The sequence below is a fragment of the Pituophis catenifer genome, unplaced genomic scaffold (genome assembly GCF_029215685.1).
Source record: "Pituophis catenifer annectens isolate HBS135680 unplaced genomic scaffold, rPitCat1.0.hap2 SCAF_1, whole genome shotgun sequence".
Classification (NCBI taxonomy): Eukaryota; Metazoa; Chordata; class Lepidosauria; order Squamata; family Colubridae; genus Pituophis; species Pituophis catenifer.
Genome location: NW_027256881.1, coordinates 253347778 through 253362596, shown reverse-complemented (window position 1 = coordinate 253362596; position 14819 = coordinate 253347778). Strand labels below are relative to the sequence as shown.

General features: G+C 38.4%; 1 pseudogene; it reads left to right on the top strand.

Annotated features, from left to right (window-relative positions):
- The first annotated feature begins 4606 nt into the window (after nt 1-4606).
- Nucleotides 4607-5475, top strand: LOC139310911 (cytokine-inducible SH2-containing protein pseudogene; annotated as a pseudogene).
- Nucleotides 5476-14819: the final 9344 nt, after the last annotated feature.

Here is a 14819-nt window from a genome sequence, read left to right as displayed (position 1 = left end):
TATTTTAGATCAGGGGTCACCAACCTTTTGGACCTCAGGAACCACTAAATTCATAATTTTAAATCCTGCGGACCACTAATATAATTTTTTTTTAAAAAAATAAGTAGTATTTAGTGCAATATAAAAAATGCAAATAATTTTTCTGCGGACCACCAAAATTTTCTCATGGACCACCAGTGGTCCACGGACCACCAGTTGGTGACTGCTGTTTTAGATTGCCTATTTAGTCAGCTACTGAGCATCTTCTCTATGATTTTTGCTTGTGCCATCTTTTATAACAGAGGGCTGCACTTTTCCTGTTTATGGCATGCTAGAATCTGCACACCAAAAAATAAGGCAAGATCAGAATCTTTAAAAAGTAGGGAGAATCAACATGAAACTAACCGAATCTCTAATTTTAATTTAATTACTGTTAAATTAATAGGATTGCTCCTGTGTATTTAACATTTTTACCTGTGCATTAATTATTACACTATAGACTGTTTGGGGCTACTACTAGGACCGGAGGGCACAGGTTGTACCACCCAGATATAATTTTATAATTACAGTGTATTTATTTTAAATAAAAGCATCCAAAGTTATTGCGTCTGTCACATAATTTTCAGTTCTATGCATTTTTCTCCCTGAAAGTTACAAAAATATTTGGAAATCTAACTTTTAGCAGTAGTTCCTGATTAATTAGATAGTTTCTGCAGTGAATTCCTGCTTGCTGAAGTTTGATTATTTTCCACCAAGATTCTGCAGGGAATCCATAGTAGAAAAATATTACTATATATAGGCTTATTTGCTTTTTATATATTTTCTATTTCTCTTTTTCCTTTCTTATTGTTTTATCTGCTGGCTAAAGGGGATAATAAGATAGAATAGAATCATTTTGAAATAATTTGCCCTTTTAAAATAAATTTTAGAAATTCCAGTTTATTTAAAACAGCAGCCAAGCTTATCAAGCAACATTTTTCTACTGCTCAATATGAGCCATATCCAAGGTCACCCTCCTTGTAGGAAAACAAAAGGCAAAACAGAAGGACTCAAGAATAGCAGAATCTCAAGATAATATTAGCAAATATGATTGTTTCTCCATGTCTCCCCCTCTCTCTTTTTTCTAATTGTCCCAATTTCCCACGGTCAGATTTTTCATCTTGCTCTTGATTCCAACAAGTGGTTAGTAACAGAAATATTAGGAAGATCTTTTTTATTTAGCAAAGCAAGTTAATGATTAGGCTCACCTTTAAGGTGTTCAGAGTTTTTTCAGGGGGAAGAAAGAGATAACGTTTAAAATAGAATGTGGGTATCGTTTTTAAATCTTGGAGTATGTTAGAATGAGGGTTCTGATACGACAAATAATTAGGATGAGGTATTTCATGGATAATACTGCTAGCACCTTGCAAATGTGTTATTTTCCTCTCTTGTCATTTGGGTGTCTGTGCTAATAACAGGGAAAAAGCTTTCCCCCAAACAGCTGAGTTGTATTTCTTGACAATAGGGAGGACCATCTGGATTCTTATTGGGTGAAAGCCCAACTTAGCCCACCTCCCAGCTTCCTGCTATAGTGCAAAACACGGGCTTGCTGTGGAACCCAAATTCAGTGTTCTTGGTAAATCTGCACCAGCCTGCTGCATAGGAAAGGAGGTCTAAAGAATGGTAATATAAATGCTTACGGGGATTTTTGGTTCTTTATAGTTGTAAGTCAAGGACTTACCTGCATAAATTTCACCCATTTTACAGTTCAAGGCAAGTATATAATATAATCATATATAATATTGAAGGTAGCATTTGACCAACAATGCTAGCAGATGACGGGTGTTTTTGTTCTCTGTGACTTTATTTAATACATTTTTAAAAAAAAACTCTCCTTGTTGGTGTTGATCATTGCAGCTTGTGGCAAGGAAATGAAATCCATATGTGATATATGAATAAAGAAGTATTTCCTGTTATCTTTCCCAAGTTGGCCACCGCTCTTTACTGAATGGGTCTCTATTATAAGCGTAACAAAAAAATATCTCTTTCCAGTTTCTCCATAATGTACAACATTTTAAGCACGTTCCAGAGTTCAGTGGAGCTTACTGCAAAGTAAATGAATAGGGAATTACAGACTTCAAGTGTAAATGTGCACACACTCTCTGGGAAGAATTCCCACTGAATTTGGTGAGGCTCACTCTTCTAGTGTGCATATGTCTATATAGTTCTGATCAGCAGTGGGTTTCACATTTGGTTACCATTGATTTGCCACGTGCGCGCACGCTCGCTTCACACACACGTGCGCCTTTTGTGCATGCACCCGGCTTCAAAACTCTGCCTAAATAGGATGGCATAGAGCCCAGGTAGGCGGACCCACCTGCAATTTCCGTTACCGGTTTGCCCAAACTGGTATGAACCGGCTGAATATCACCTCAGGTTCTGATATGAGGCAGGAACTGCAAATGAACTACTTTGAAATGCATTAATGTGGTGAAGTATTTATCTAATAAGGAAATAACATCAGAGAAGAAAGTCTTCAGTTTGTATTTCAGCCGAACCTATGCACACTGTATCACTTGCCACTAAACTCTTGGGCCTAACCTACAGGAAGTGGAAAAATGCAATCAGCAAATTTGAATAATTTAACTTTGGCACCTGGTCAAATATTCTGGTAAAAGAAGACCAGATCAATCAAAATGCTGATTGCATCTACCACGTCTGGTAAGTTAGACTTGTGGTTTACCAAGGAAGCTGTCAAGTTGGCAGGAATGCAGACAGTGTTAAATTTACACTAGTATCAGACTGTAACTGCATGCTGTTGCTTCATGACCTGTGTATTTGGAGTGCTGCTTTTGGGGGGAAGGGGCATTTTTATTTAAAAAACAGCATTTCTGATATGTAGAGTGATGGTACAGCAAGAATGATATATACACACTGTGTGTGTGTATGTATGTATGTATGTATGAACCGAATAGATGTGATTCTACTGAGCTGGAGCTACAAAAAAACCTTGGCTACGTAGGGAAAACCTGGCTAGAAGAAAAACACACATAAACCCTACGAAGAAGTAAGAAAATTGATACTGTACCTTTACAGGGAGGATATGGGTGTGGCCTACTGATGACAGCTAACGAGCTAGAAATGGATCTATTTAGGTCTCCCACCTAGCAGTTAGAGCTTGCTAGGTGTTAGAAAGGAAAAAAGCCCAGAACCGAGTAGATGTGATTCTACTGAGCTGGAGCTACAAAAAAACCTTGGCTACGTAGGGAAAACCTGGCTAGGAGAAAAACATATATATATTTGTTTTCTTTCCTTTTCGTAGGCTTTATGTGTATTTCTCTTTAGCCAGGTTCTTCCTACGTTAACCAAGATTTTTATGTAGCCCTAGTTCAGTGAAATCACAATCCACTAGTTTCTAGGCTTTTTTTTTTTTTCTGGCAGCCAGCAAACACTCTGTTGCCCATTGGGAGACTAAGGAGACACACACACACACACACACACACACACACACACACACACACACACACACACACCAAATTTATATTTTGCTGATAAAGAAATAAAGGGAGACTAGTATACATCTATTTCAAGCTATTTAGCTCTCATCAGCTAGCCATACCCTTACTCGGATTCGAACTTGGGTGTATACACACACATACACACACACATACACTAACAATCCAAAGAATGAAGAAAAAACAAAAAAGATGGAGGGAGGGAGGAAAAACAGTCAAATCTCAGGAAAATGATCCAAATGAAAATTGGTGATAGATTAGCTTTACCACAGAAATAAAGGAAATTTTGGATATTAAAAAAAACTATTTGGGGAGTGAAAAGTGTATGGGCAAATAAAACCTTCTCCTGTCCTGGGATTTGCCTCCCACTTATCTCCTACCTCATTTTGTTCTTGCACTTCTGTCCCTTTCAAATTAGTATGGAAACGGGGGGAAAAATGGAAAGGTAATTGTGACAAGTTTCTCTTAATCAGGGCTCATTGTAGCACGTTAGTTCTACTTGGGTATTGTAACGTCAGAAACTGGAAACAGACAACATAAACCTAGTGAAGGAAAAAAACTGTATTTACAGGTTATCCTTGACTTACAACAGTTCACTTAGTGACTGTTCAAAATTACAATGGCATTGAAAAAAGTGATTTATGACTATTTTTCACACTTACGACCATTGCAGCATCCCCATCGTCATGTGATCAAACTTCAGATGCTTGGCAACTGGCTCATATTTATGACAGTTGCAATGCTCCGGGGTCATGTGATCCCCTTTTGTGAGCAAAGCCAATGGGGAAGCCAGATTCACTTAACAACCACTTTGCCAACTTAACAACTGCAGTGTTTCACTTAACAAACGTGTCAAGAAAAGGTCATAAAATGGGGCAAAATTCACTTAACAAATGTCTCACATAGCAACAGAAACTTTGGGCTCAATTGTGGTCGTAAGTCAAGGACTACTTGTATTGCACAAGGTCGTAGCACTTTCCTTTAATCTACCTGAGCTGAAATGCCAGCCCAGTAAGTGCAGTAATTGGTTCTGCAATAAAACTACACAGATTATGACAGTGGGTAATAGATCCTATCCTTTGGTAGCAGAGTAAAAGCTCCCAAAGCTATTGGGTGAAGGCTTTGCAGTGAACATGTTGGAGCAGGTCATGCAGCCTCTCTTGCTGATGCCCAGGCTTGAAAGCAACTCTCTTCAAACACAAGACCCAGAGAAGGATCTGCTGGGCATTGCCAGCACGTTCTTATTTCTGGAAGAATCCGGCTGGTATTGAGGTTTTATGACAGCCGATGAAGCCAAGCAGCTGTTCCAGAAGATGCCAGAGGGGACTTTTCTGGTGCGGGACAGGCCTCATCTCAGCTACCTGTTCACACTATTAGTAAAGACCATTCGAGGCCCTACCAATATAGGCATTGAATACATTTTTTTTTTAATTTGATTTATATGCCGCCCTTCTCCGGAGACTCAGGGCGGCTTACAATGCTTTAAGTAATAGCCTTCATTCTTTTGTATATTTTATACAAAGTCAGCTTATTGCCCCCACAAACTGGGTCCTCATTTCACCTACCTTAGAAAGGATGGAAGGCTGAGTCAACCTTGAGCCTTGGCGAGATTCGAACCAGCAGAAATTGCAGGCAGCTGTGTTAATAACAGGGTGCACTAAACCCCTGTACTATCATTGATAGCAAGTTCCAGTTAGACACCAATTCCTTCTTCAAACCTTGGGTTTTGGTCTTTCCAGATGTGGTTAGTTTGATCCAGCATTATGTTCTTTCTTATACTATGTAGACTGGGAGCGATGCTCCTTACCTGTCTACCGTGCTTTTGTCTTCTTCACCCAAGGAGATGACAGTATATCATCCAGCCGCTGAGCCACAAGGACATTTCTCCCAGCCTGTAGCACCTCTGCCGACTACAAATCCATCGATGCACTGGAAGGCAAAACAATTGCCTCTTCCAAAGAGAATGAAGGACTATTTAAAACAGTACCCTTTTCAGCTTTAAAGACATGCTGTCAGTCTGCCTGGGTCAAGCAACAGAAGTAAAATTGAAAACATTGGATTCAATTCTGGCAATGGAATGGCTTTGATCTACTGATGGAGTTGTGTTCTTAAGTGGGCACAGTAAATAAATTGTTTTTATAACAGAAGAGCTGCTGTTTTATAACAGAAGAGCTTGTTTTTCCCCTCATCATCTCCCTTTTTTCCCCTCATTTACCTAATTTCATTTTTATGCCATGGAGGAAGCAGTATGCGTAAGTACACAAATTCAAGGCTGAAAGCCCAAGGCATCTCTCTTCTTTTTTGATTACCATATTTTTCAGAGTATAAGATGTACCGGAGTATAAGACACACCTTAGTTTTTGGGGAGGAAAATAAGAAAAAAGCTGACTGGCAGGTGGATCGGCCTCTCGGAATACCCCTAATCAGCTGGGGGTGAATTTCCTAGAGGTGAATTTTAGCAACAGGTTCCTTGGTTGTGAGCTCTGTGCCTTGCTTTTTTTTTTTTTTTGCTTTTTTTTCTGCCTCTGAAAGCCTCCGAAACAGCTTCAGAAAAAAAGGCTCTGAAGCTCTGTTTGGGGGCTTCTTTTCTGAAGCTCTGTTTGGAGGCTTTTCTGAAGCTTCGTTTCTGATGCCTTTTTCAGCCTCTGAAACCTCCGTTTGAGAAGCTGGGTGGGGCTACATTTGGAGTATAAAATGCACCCAGATTTTCACCCTCTTTTTTTGAGGAAAAAGGTACGTCTTATACTCTGAAAAATACGGTAGCTATGCAGAACTACTCTTGGCGTGTGCAGACTGTTGAACTGTGGAATCACAATTGCATTGGGAACATTCAAGCCTCAGAACTATTATTTATTTCATGGTAGTTACTCTTTTTACCCCCTACTTTTAAGTACATATAGAGTACCCTTCTTTTCCTTTTACAAGAAAAGTATTTAAAGATGGGCATAGATATGTGACTTGCAGAAGTTCATTATGGACTTGAATGAAGTCTTCTGACCATTGGCTACTCTATCATTTGTCTTGATGTGTTCATAGTCAACTATAAATATGTTGGAAGCGTATAAAAGTTTGACTCCAGTTACAATCAACATAAAGACTTTAATTCCTATTAGGTTAACAAAGAGATTACTTATTCTTTCCAAGTTTATTGAACTTGGATCAGAAACCCCCCTTTTTTCTCTCTCCCTCTTCGAAGAGGATATTCCTACTTTGAATTAATTAGATCCAAATGATTTGTTGTTAAATTACCCAGTGAAGACTTCTACATATCTGTACTCTGTAGTCCTTGGAGAAATGGTCACATCCTGAGCATTTCTATAGTGTATGTTTATATTTGTTTGGGAAAGAAAACTTGGGAAACAGGCTGTTTTTCTCCTATTACCACATTGGAGTATGTGGTAATAGCAACCCGTTAACTGAATGTTAACTCACATTAGTGCTGTACCAGCACAAAGGAGCTTCAGGGAGAATACAATACCGGTACATTCTTTATCACCCTTTTTGCTTGTGAGTACTTGCCTACGTTGATTCTGATACTTGTTGAATAGAGTAGAGAGGATAGCAGGAATTAAGTGTCACTCCAGCTTCCATCTTCCCCAATTGCTCTAATGCACCTTATATTTATTGAATAGGAAGCTAAAATAATACAGCATTGGCTGTACAAGAGTAAGAAAGAATTCTTGGCATTAATTCTGCTTTCCACTCCTTCCTCTGTCTTATGTCAACAGTAGCTGAGGATGGAGAATTTGTGTTGTCAAAAGATTGTCATTCATATATGTCAAAATCCTCAGGAGAGTTATACACATTTTCATGGTTTTATAGTTCAACAGTGAATATAGTTCAATACAGTGAATATAGTGAATACACACAGTGCTACCTGTGTGTGCTATAGGAAGGGATAAAATCCTAGGACAGTCTTTTTTAACATAGCATCCTTCGGATGGTGACTATAGCATCCTGAATTCTAACTGGCCTTGCACATCTGATGCTGTCCTAGATACAACTTGAAACAAAAGAAGCAGTCTGCTCCATCAGCAATCCAATGTGCTTCAGTGTCCATTTCTTCTCAAGGGTCCCCCCCCCCAGGATTTGTTATACTTCTAGTTTTATTTTGGATACTTTGATAACTGACATAATGTGCTTATGTGTGATATCTGCTTTAGATTGCTCTCTGTTTCTGGAACAAGGGCAAATGAATGGCAGAATATCTATTAAAAATAAACACAATACATTGTGTACTGTACAATGTTTCTGAAAGTCAAGGTCTAAGAAATAGTCCAAGTAAAAAAAAAGCTTTGTTTTTCCCCATTTAGTTTATTTTCTTCTGGTTTTTACCATTGATAAATTTGCATTGCTTATAGCTTTCCTCAGTTTGTTCCATAGCAGTTGGTGACATGAAATAAGATGAAGACTTGGTTCTGCTGTTCATATTTTCCAAGCTACATTGCCAAACTGTAGATAATGATCTTTCCTTAAACACATGAGATTGCAATTCAGAGATAAAACACTTGCAATTAATGTTCCACTTCCCAGAAAGTTGTTTCTTAGAGGGCAAAATTGTTAAATCTCAATCAGTGGTGGGATTCAGCCAGTTCGCACCTATTCGGTAGAACCGGTTGTTAACTTTCTAAGCAGTTCAGAGAACTGGTTGTGGGGAAGAAATCTTATTTTGTTTTTTCCCACTTTACAGGGCTAATCCTGTAAGGAAGGCAGAAAGGAAACATTCTGGTGTTTCTACCCTAATTTTTATTACCCTGCTTACAGAAACTGCCTCTCTGGTTAACCCTTATTACATTGTAACAGCTAAGTGCCATCGACATAAGTGACGTTGAGTTGGCCATGTCCACATGGTCACATGACCACCGAGCCATGCCTATCCAGCTGGTCATTAGGGCAGAGAACCGGTTATTAAATTATTTGAATCCTGCCACTGATCTCAACCCTGGTTCTGATTTAGATGCCCACTTTTGGTGCTGCAGTGGCTGATATGCTTTTACTTTTAAGTATGTGGTAAGATGCATTAGATCCAATACAGCTGATGTCTTGCTAGGTGAGATGATAAGGGATGTAGGAACAGGAGGGCAATTAAGTCTGAAAAATCCTGTTCCTGTTTCTGTTTTCTTTTTGATCTTTTTTAAAAGTAGAAATTGAAGGTATGATTGCATAAAGAGAGATTCACTGATTCACATATCCCATAAAATAGTTTCTCTGAGATGCTAAGACTTAAATGAAGATTTATAAACTACAATTATTGGATTTTCGCAATATTCTATAAAAAGAAATTACATTATAGCACAGTGCAGTATGAACTCAGGTAGTAATTGCACAAAGAAGCTTAAAGCCAAACACAGGGAAAAGCAATATTCAAGAAATAAATTTCGTACAAGTAGCAATTCATTATGTAGAAATTGATTGAAGTAATGAGAATATCTTCCTAAATTCATAGTTGCCTTGAATTCACCCAGCAAGTTCCTTTTTCTATTCTCCCAAGAAATTTGGATGATAGATCTTCTCATTATGATTTGAGGAACAGTTATGATTGTAGGAGTGAAATTAGAGATGAAACAGTTAGAAGGTCAGCTTGGAGATAACAAGAAACCTTTTATGGACCTCTTTTCTCTGAAGGAGAACATTGTGTTCACCTATTGGACTGGACCTTGAAAGCAATTGTCTATTGTTTTGTCATTTTCAGGCTTTGGAAATGACCATGAAAATTTGGTCCTGTCAACTTAGGGATACTATACATGTGCTACAAAACCTTAAGTAGCCACTAGATAGCAGGGAAGAGATACAGAAAATTCAGTCTTTGTTGTTTTCTAGTGTTTGCTAGATATTTATGACTCTTGCATGCTATTAAAAACGTGAGTGGTTAACAGCATACTACAGTCAAAGTATCTTAATTAAAATGTGCACAGAAAGATAATTATTCAGTGAAAACTAATAAGAAAGAAGGGTAGAATTAAAATGCCACAATTTAGAATATAAACAATAGCAATAATCATAGAACTCTATCAACAACCACAATTGGCATTCTCTTATTCTGTGAATACACTTCAGAAAAATTCCATTTTCAGTGACTGCTGAAGGGCCATCAGTGATAAGTGTAGTGGGCAATGATCTCCAGGAAATGATATTCAAAAGTGGGCAAGTTCATTTAATGCGGATACTAAAGTTATAGAGCTACTGACTCTGTTTTAATAGTGATACCTTTAGTTTTATAAAACACTGAGTTCTTGTGGAATTGATGATACATAAACACTATAAATTAATAAATGAGTAAAAAAAAACTTCTTTACAAAAAGTCTAGTGGCATACGCCATCTACAGGTTGAGGAAAGATGGTGCTGATAAATTCGAATCTCCTCAAAGCGGAAAAATTACAAGAATGTAAAAACAAACAAACCCACGACCTTCAATATTTTCTATTCTTATACACTGTAAGTTAGAGTTCCCCAACCTTTTCTGGGTTGGCAGTCTGGAACAGGAGAGGGGAGGGGGGAAAAGAGGGGATGGTTTTGTGGGAGGGGCAGGTGTGTGTGTGGCTTGTGGCTCATGAGAGTGGGGCCGTGAGTGCCTGCAACACTCACACAAGTGAGGCCCTGAGCACCTGCGATGCTTGTGTGAATGAAGCCCCAAGCGCTCATGTGAGTGGGCCTTAAGTGCCTGTGACGCTTGTGTGAATGAGGCCTCAAGTGTCCATGATACTTGTGCGAATGATGCTGTGAGGCTCTCTGATGCTCATGTGAATGGGACTATGCATGTGTGCGCTATGCACAAGCCAGCCACTCACATGGCTCGGTTGCGAATAGGCTGCAGACCCGTAGTGGGCTGTGGCTCACAGGTTGGGGACCCTTGCTGTAAGTAATATATCCATATTTTGGGAATTAATGCTCTTCTGGAAAATTTATTTTTTTAGAAAAGATAGCCATAATACAGCATTTAGTTTACGTAGTCCCCTCAAAAAAGCAAAATACTTCTTTTTAAACCACAGACGTATGTTCATTGTATGGAAAGAATGGTTTCTCATGCTTGAAGAAGGCACTAGTGTTCTCTTTCTAATCATGTGATTGCACAGAAAACTATGTGCAAGTTTCTGTATTCTCATATGAAGCTTATTCCTAAGCCAATGAGAGAAGATTTAAGGGTAAGGACAGGGAGGGGGTTGAGTCTTGTGCTCTTATAGAAATCCCTTTCTGCAGTGATGCTGCACTGTGAAGGACAATAAAGGGAGCTTTATCAATGACCTGATCTCAGACCAAGAAAGCAATTCTGAATAAACAAGACAGCTATATGAAATTTTTCACTTTCTCCGTTTTATCCAGATTCTGTTCTATTGGAGTTGGTAAAGAGAACATTTAGCTGTCCTTGATATGAAATTAGCCAGCTGAGGAATTCATACTTTGGTTTAAGTCCAACCTTAATCTCAGAGATGTTTGTTTAACAGAGTTAACTGGATTACCCTTAGCTGCTTTCAACAGAGAATGTAATATGTCTGAATGCTGCACGTAATGAAATGGAAGGCTTCTATTCTGGAATGGAGCATACTTCCTGTTCGCTCCATCTGCTGCTGATTTAGGATAATTGAAAAAATTTTCAACCTTCTTATGGAATCCAAAGAGAATATTCTCCTCCTGGAATTTAATCTCTAGGGAAATCATGAACCCAGTCTTCAAAAATCTTTTAAAGGTCACTCTGCTAAATGATCTTTTCCCACCAATGTTATTAAAACATGACCTTTGTTTCTTGCTGAAGTTCATAGACTTTCTTCCTCAGCACATGCACCAATCATCGTATTTCTCTTAATGGAAATCCACAGGAAGCATTTCAGGAGACTGGGTTAAACATATGCAAAAAGAAAAAAAAGTGCAGCTAGTAATACTGATACAGCTTCAGAATACCACAGATCAGAAGAATGCATATCCTCTCCAGTAAATAATCATAACCACTGCTTCATTTTACCCCAAAACATAAAACAAAGCCTCAGGCCCATCTACTTCAGCATTCTTTATTAGACTTTGGGGAACTAGGATGCTTAAAAATATGAAGAGCAATAGTCCTCTTCCCATGTTTCTCCCTAGTTGTCTAAATAGGGTAAGTGCAGTGGTGAAATCCGATTTTTTTTACTACCGGTTCTGTGGGCGTGGCTTGGTGGGTGTGGTGTGGCTTGGTGGGCGTGGCTTGGTGGGCATGGCAGGGGAAGGATACTGCAAAATCTCCATTCCCACCCCGCTCCAGGGGAAGGATACTGCAAAATCTCCATTCCCACCCCACTCCAGGGGAAGGATACTGCAAAATCTCCATTCCCACCCCGCTCCAGGGGAAGGATACTGCAAAATCTCCATTCCCACCCCACTCCAGGGGAAGGATATTGCAAAATCTCCATTCCCACCCCACTCTGGGGCCAGCCAGAGGTGGTATTCGCCGGTTCTCCGAACTACTTAAAATTTCCGCTACTGGTTCTCCAGAACCTGCTGGATTTCACTCCTGGGTAAATGGCATACAATTCAGGAGGTAATACAGTATTTTCAAGATTAGTAGCTGCTTGATACTTTGATTCTCCATGAATTTGTCCAGTCTATTTAAAGGTGCCTAAACTGAAGGCCTTCAATGCATGTGTTAGTCAATTTAACTGTTCTAGAAAGAAATAGGTCTTGAAAATATTCCTGAATCTCCCAACATTTAATTTTTTTCAGTAATTGTTGACTTAAACATTTGTTCTCTGAGAGCAAAAAAACAAACAAGGTGCCTCCTTCTAAAAGGTCCATTTTGGCTGCATTCAAGTGGAGTTATGGTACTTGATGAGGAATACTCAGCCACGTTTTGGTTCACGGGAATGTCATACTTCTATATATCAAATTCAAATATTGTGTGTCTACCAATATTTCTCACCACAGACTCCAAACTCCATAAGTTTGGACACCATATTTTGACGAAAATATATGGTGCTTTTGAACAACTGGAAGTCTGATTTTCTATGCAATAGAATTTATGGATTTGTGGCTGCTTTTCTTCTTTGAGATGTTGAACAAATTGGCTCTTGTGTGTACAAAAAGAAAAGAAAAAAATCAATATGTTTCTATAAATCTGAATGAAAATAAAAACAAGGAGGGAAAAAGGACAAACAAACAAAACAAAAAAAAGGTAATTATGAATAATGGAGCTCACTTTTTAGGACAACAAATTAAACCTTGTCCACACTAAATCATATTGGTTATATTTTCTAACACATTAATTTGTGTATAAAATGTGTACATGCTATCAAGCCAGAATTCTTCTTAATTAATATCCATGCATGGTAAATCAAAAGTTTACTATTAATAGATTTCAAATGATTGGAATAAGATTTAACACTACATCTTGACCCTTATTTTGTGCCCTAACATTATATTTACCACTGTGTTAATAACTTTATGACTTTTTAAATATTTAACTACAGTAGATAGTGTTGATATCCAAAGTAATGACTTCAAATTTGGTCTTTTGTTATGGTATTCCCCTTGGGATCAAGATCTTTTTGTATTCCATCACGTCATCTTGTAGGAGGTAATTCAGGTGGGCATGTGGGTAACTGTACATGTCACAATCATAGGATCTTGGAGTCCTAGTGGACAACCATTTAAATATGAGCAAGCCGTGTGTTGCAGCCGCCAAAAAAGCCAACACAGTTCTAGGCTGCATTAACAGAGGGATAGAATCAAGATCACGTGAAATGTTAATATCACTTTATAATGCCTTGGTAAGGCCACACTTGGAATACTGCATCCAGTTTTGGTCACCACGATGTAAAAAAGATGTTGAGACTCTAGAAAGAGTGCAGAGAAGAGCAATAAAGATGATTAGGGGACTGGAGGCTAAAACCTAAAGAATGGTTGCTTGAATTGGGTATGTCTAGTTTAATGAAAAGAAGGACTAGGGGTGTCATGATAGCAGTGTTCCAATATCTCGGGGGTTGCCCAAAGAAGAGGGGGTCAAAGACAAGAAGCAATGGATGGAAACTAATCAATGAAAGAAGCAACCTAGAACTAAGCAGAAATTTCCTGGCAGAACAATTAATCAGTGGAACAACTTGCCTCCTGAAGTTGTGAATGCTCCAACACTGGAAGTTTTAAAGAAGAGATTGGACAACGATTTGTCTGAAATGGTATAGGGTTTCCTGCCTAAGCAGGGGGTTGGAGTTGAAGACCTTCAAAGTCCCTTCCAACTCTGTTATTCTATGTCACTTTTTATAATTACCTGTTATCAAGTAAAATATAGGTAGTCCTTGACTTAACAACAGTTCATTTAGTGACCAAAGTTATAATGGCACTGGAAAAAGTGACATGACTTTTTTGACACAACTGTTGCAGCATCCCCATGTGATCAAAATTCAGATACTTGGCAACTGACTCATATTTATGATAGTTGCAGTGTCCTGGGGTCATGTGATCACCCTTTCTGGCCTTCTAACAAGCAAAGTCAGTGGGGAAGCCAGATTCACTTAACAACCGGTTTACTGCCTTAAAATCTGCAGTGATTCACTTAACAACTGTGGCAAGAAAGGTCATAAAATGGAGCACAATTTAGTATACAAATGTTGCATTAGCAACAAATTTTGGTCTCACTTATGGTCGTAAGTCAAGAACTACCTGTCCACAGCTTGTTTATATTTGTTTAGTGCCATTTTGTGACATCTTTGAAGTTAGACCATCATTGAATCTCTTAATTTCTGATTCAATCTCTGAATGAGATCTTCAGCATTGATCTTTCTGGTCCATGCTGTGACTCTCTTTTCTGCACCATGTTTTAGACACAGTTAATGTGTCTCATCCAACTAGTTAAGTCAGAAAGTACTCTAAATAAATACATTATTGACTATATTCAGCACCTTTATGCAGTCACTATTGTTTTTGCAAAACATTGTTTTAAAAAACTGATAATCGGTGTGCTAAAATCTTTTTTGCCTTTGAACATCAGATGGGTTTACCAGAAATCTTTAGGCGTGGGTACCTTGTAATGTCAATCTCTAAATGAGACAAAGACCAAATTTGAACCTTCTTAAAATATTCTTTATGTATCCTGCAGATTTTAATGCAAGAAATATGCATGCATGATCAGAAACAAAACAAAACATACTTTAAAGCAGTGTTTTTCAATTTCAGCAATGTTAAGAGGTATGGACTTTAATTCCCAGAATTCCCTAGTGCTGGCTGGGGAATTCTGGAAATAGTTGGACAACACTTCTTAAAGTTTCTGAGGTTGCAGTTTTAAACATACACTTTAAACGCTACACTTCCTAGCCACACAGTTCTAATAGGATTAGATCTGAGAAGACTTTGTGGATTGGTTATACTTGCACTTCTATTTTTAT